This window comes from Vigna unguiculata, chromosome 4 (genome assembly GCF_004118075.2).
Source record: "Vigna unguiculata cultivar IT97K-499-35 chromosome 4, ASM411807v1, whole genome shotgun sequence".
Lineage (NCBI taxonomy): Eukaryota > Viridiplantae > Streptophyta > Magnoliopsida > Fabales > Fabaceae > Vigna > Vigna unguiculata.
In genome coordinates, this window is record NC_040282.1 from 26,302,506 (window position 1) to 26,308,505 (window position 6,000).

Genomic DNA, 6,000 nt, shown 5'->3' on the forward strand with positions numbered 1-6,000 from the left:
TCAATTTAGATATTAATTTATAAAATTATTAATAATTAAAATAATTTTTATTATAAATAATTGATCTTTAAATTTATAATTAAAATAGTTTATTTTATTTTTGAAGTTAAGATTTTCACATCTTACGAATATTATTATATCTTACGTTGTTACATCTCACCTTATCAGGTGCTACACCTTTTTTCTTGTTCTTTTTAAATCAAGGTTAGTTGATACACCTGGCCTCTTTTCTACCATTTTTTGACATCCAAACGAAATTTATCTTTCTACCATTACTTACCTTTTTACTGCAATACCGTGAAAATACTTATTTTCTTATTATATAGTAAAAGTTAAATAAAAAAATATCGATACTTAATTTTATAGGGATAATTAAAAACACAAAGTTAGTAAAAATAGATACATGTTTTTTTAATTTGTGAAAACTAAAGAAATAAATATATAATTAATAAAAGTTGTAATTTGTAAAAATAAAATCTATAATAATATTTGCAAAAAGATATATAACAACAATGATATTACATTTAATTCCAACAAATTCCTACACTTCTAGCCCTAACAACAATGATAAATATCTTTTGTTTTCACATATTAAGATTTGTCTTGGCCATTCTTAGTTCAATAGTAAAGATTACATTTCTTCTATATACCAATGCAACTCATACCCTTTCAATTAAAGAGTGATATTTGTTGCAACCGTTGAATGTGAAGTTCTTATAAGATTAATGAGCCCTTTGCGGTGCTGCCCATAATTATGCAACTTCTAGTGGTGCATCCTATAGCATTCCAAATAAATTTCTTGCATCCGTTGTTCAAATTTGTGTGACCCCAATTTAAAATGGATTGAAACTGAAGCATATTGTCACTTCTCATGATGCATTTCATTCCATCCTCCAGATTTGGTATTGTATAAATGTCGATCCTTCACTTTGTGATAGTGTGCATCTTTGATGTGGCATTGATAATACACTCTACTTGTAGCACATTTGTTCCTATATGTCCTTGCACCTGTATATTAATTTATGCAAAAGCAAACCTCTAGGCTAAACTGTCTGAGTGTGGTTACTGCATTGTATCTTTTCATATTTGCATCAACCCCATTCTTTTGTTTCATAGCTATCCCATCTCGTGTGATTATTATCATACTTGATGCATTATGTTTTGCCTTTTATTTGATCAATTTGGTCCCTTGAGATGGTTTATTTTGTTAGTTAGTTTGTTTTCTGACTTAAATATGCACCCAATATTCTAGCTATGTCGTTGTAGAGTCTGTCACAGTAATGTTCTAATACAATACATAGGGCAAACATACCAATCGAAATATGGGAAAGTTGCCTTGTCATTTTTGCTCCTTATCCATGCCCACATTCTCAATTGTGTCATACATAAAATTTCCTCCGCATCAGGCTTGTTTTTTTCTAAATATAGTTCCATTTCTTTGATTTCAGATACACCATATCAGTGACGGATTTTAATAGGGGCAGGGAGGGGCCTCGGCCCCCCCAAAATTTTAATTTTTTTTAATTTATAATATATATATATATATATATATATATATATATATATAATTTATTAAATTGTAGGTAACATATTTTAGAAATTGATGAAAATTAAATTGTGTATTTTTTCATTTATTTTATAAAACACATAATTTAGTTAATAGATAATAAAATTAAATATAATAAAGAATAAAAATATTTAGGCTTAATTTATTTTTGGTTCCTCTTTTTGTCAAAAATTGATCCTACAATAATGTTAATTACACCAACAAAGCAAGCCATCCATATTAAGAGTTTTAATTTTAATAAAAAAGTCATTGATCTATTTTAAAAAATTTAACGTTATTTATCGTAAAAGATCAAATTGTATCAATTTTTCAATAACTGGGACAAAATTGAAAAAAACTGGAGGACCAATTTAACATTTTTAAACCAAAACATGAATCAAAAGAGTTACCAAATATTTTTTAAGATAATTTTCATTTTCTTTCTTATTATCTTTTTAGTTCTTTACAAATTGTAATAATTTCTCACTACAATATTGTAATCATTTGTTACTCTCATATATTTTCTTTCTGTTCTTGAAGAAAAAAAAAAGTTAGAAACAAACTTATTATTTTTGCTCTCATTTCTCATTTATCGCATCCCTTTCTTGTCTCTCGTCTCAATAATGAAAAACATTATTTTTTATCTCATGAGCCTTTTTGTATATTCATTTTTTTATGAATATAGAAGAAAATTAAATAGTGTATTATGTGTTTTTTCATAACTGTTTTTTAATTATAACTTGATTATAATATATTTTTCTTTTAATAATTATGTGTCTCAATTATAAAAAAATACTATGATAAATTATTTTTTAATGTTATTTACATAAAAAAAATATATATTGATAAAGAATAAAATTATAAATTCATTATTTTAAAAGTGATAAAAAAACTATTGATGAAAAGAAAATAAACTTTATTTCTTCATATATTTTGAAGCATTAGACTAATTATCAATTCAATTAGAGAATTCATTTCTTAAAGCATTATACTAATGATCGAATCTACTAATCTCAAAATTATATTACTTTGGTCCCTCCAACATTTTTTGTCAAGATCCGTCACTGCACCATATAATTGTTATCCACATTCCTTTTCAGATCACATTTTCTTTTTTCTTTAACTCCACTAGTTATAACTGTTTGAAATGTATCATTGACCGGTTATGATATACATTACTAACTCCAACCCAAAAATCACATATATTCGATATTCAAATAACAAATGATTTGTTGTTTCATATTTGAATTGACATATAATCTAGGATATGTTTTCGTATTAGTGTTCACTTCCCAAGTCCACTTCAGTTTTCAGTTTTTTCTCCAATATGTATAAAAGGAGGAAAAATCATAGAGAAAACAAAAGCAAGAGTTGAGAGAACAAATAAAGAGAGAAAGAAGCATAAAACAACAATTTTTTTGACGCATAGGTATGTGAATTTGTTTCCATTTTTCCCTCTATCATGAAAGGTTTATTCTCTCACAGAACATGAAGTGAGCGTTTCCTATATGAACCCATTTTCATATAGTAATTCATTTTCTACCTTCTAATATAAATGGGTGCATGTTATGAGCATGTAGAAGGTAATGTTTTTATACAGGGTTTTATGGTAGCATTAATAATCTGACTATATATATGCGGGAAATTTGTGCCATAACTTCAATTGATTGACCCACATTTCCCCAATCCTTACGGGTCCAATCTGTCATGTTCAAAATACTATATTTACTTTAATGCATTTTTTTCCACTTCGGGATCTGAACCACCCTAAAGTAAGGATATATATATATATATATATATATATATATATATATATATATATATATATATATATATATGACTTCTGCTGGTCTGAGTTTATTGTTGGTATCCAAAGTATTTTTGGATTATCTTATTTTGACACTTGTAAAATTTGTACACCTATATTATATTTATTATTTTTTAATAAATACAAAAGTTTATTTATTAATAACTATTGTTTCTTTAAAATTAAGTTTTAAGTGGTTTTTCTAGTGTAAAAAATCATTTCCGAATTTCTTTATGCTTGACCCTCATAATTTCATGGTTATGGCAATTTAGATTTTGATGCGACAAACATTTACAAGTTATGAAGCTTTTGGGATCTACCGCAACTTACTTATTTTGATTATGTATAAAATCAAAATGGATTTCAATATGTGAACTAATCAGATTAATTATGGTTAAAGGATAAAGTTCTCTTAGACAAAGAGTTAGATATATTTTTCCTTTATAATTTCATGAATTAGGCATTGTCAATTTCAGAAGAACTATTTATTTCATACAACCACTTTAATTTGGACAAATAAAAAAAATGCACACCACGCAGAAAGAAATAAATACATTTAACTATTAGAATCTTACCAAAAAAAGGAAAAGAACAATTATTGTAAATACGCGTGACCCCACAACATTTTAAATATAGGAATTAGTTAGGCATTAAAGTTGCATTTATTACATTTCTCTTGACAAAACTAGGATATATAGAATTATTGTTTCAATATTGTTCATCAAATGATATTTGCAGAAAATATGAATGAAAAATTAAAAGCATAATTTAATACTTCCCTTCTGTATTTTTTTATATTTCAACAAATCTTATAGTCCTCCTATATTTATATATTTATAAATTTATACAGGTAGAAAAAGACGAGTAGAGGGAAAATAAAGAAAATGGTAATCGGAAGTCAAATAAGTGTGGTAGCCTGATTTTATTTCTCAATTTTTAATATAACATAAGTAGATCGCGCAAATTTATTTATTTCAAGTATAAGTAAAAATATTACAAGATCTAACGTGGATTTTAAAAAAATGGAATATGTAGTATTATAATTTAAATTGTTTGAGTGGATACGATTTTATTGGATCTGATTAACCATATAGGCCGCAATAGACACGGTACTGCGCGTTGACTTCACGTGGAGCATGCAGGAGTGATATATGAACTAGGTTTTTTTTCGTGGAAATCTAAGTAGAAAAAATGGCAAACAAATAGTCACGTTGGCTTCATGTGGCATGCATGCATGTGTGGGCTCGTCGGTAGTGAGATTTGTTTTCCTCATTACCTAACTCAGAAAAGAATGTCGTTTTCAGACGCTTCAATATAATATTATTTATATATATATATATATATATATATATATATATATATATATATATATATATATATATTAAATCAGCAGTAGTTTTTTAACAATTGATTATTTTTCACAAAACCTTTTACCATTAATGGCTATTTCAATACGAATGTTAAATCCAGGGGATTAATTTATTTTATCACCTCTAACTTATGTAGAAGTTAAAGAATCACTTTTTAAACCTATATAAAAAAAATTATGAAAATTTTTATGCAAAATGGATTCTTGAAAAAGGGCTAGCTAGTACTTGTTTTTATTTTAATTTGTGATTTTTTTAAAGTCCATTAAATAAATTTTTCCAAAATAGTATAAATTTGTATGTTTAAACAAATTATTATTATTATTATTATTATTATTATTATACTTTCCTTTGCGTGGAATATGTGATAACAACTTATTAATAGGTATAAAGAACACATTTTATATCGTAAGAATCATTATGTGAATAAACATATAAATATTTATGTTTTCAAGAGAAAATCATAAATAAAAGATAAGAAACGAAACATAAACAAATTCTAAATTTAAAGAATTAAAGAAAACAAGGAAACCGTATATGAAAGAAGAGAGCTAAAAAGTTGGTAAAAAAGTACATAGCAATTTCAATCCCTTATAATTAATGTATCGGAGTATTTTTGAAAAGTGAGTTTATAAATATACTTTAGGTAAGAAAAGTAATCGGTAAAAGAAATTTTATATTAAACCAGTCTAACACTCTCACTTTCTTCTCACTTTTAGAAAAATCAGTTTCTCAAGCGCTCCCTTGTTCTTAGCAGAAGCTCTGCTAGGGTTTGGTTATCTCTTGTTCACGCTAGCTCAAAAGCTCACCCCCGTCTCACATAAGTTAGTTCTTGAACCGTACTCTCTCCTTTCTAAGTTTGTTTTCGTGGTTTCTGTTAGGGTTCACAGTAGTAACCCTATTATTCTTTTTATGCCGCTGTTCTCAGCTCTCGAGTCTGCTCCTGGAGCTGTTGGGTTCGTTGGCTTAAGTGTCGAAGTCTGTTACTAGCTCTTTCCAAGTAAGAGAAGCTATGGTTTTCATATTTTCTTAAGTGATTGCGTGTTCTAACTTTGCTTCGTGTTCATATATGGCTTGTATGCTACTGTGATTGCCTGGAATACCTCGATGTGTGGTTTGGAATGAAATGTATGGCTGATGCAGGTACGAACAATGGCGAGAACTAATATTCTCGCCCAAGCGAGCTCGTCTCGCATAGGCGAGAAAAGTAGAGACTGACCCAGATTCCTGCTTGAGCTCTCGCTCAGGCGGAAAGCTCTTATTTTGAGTGAAGTGTCATC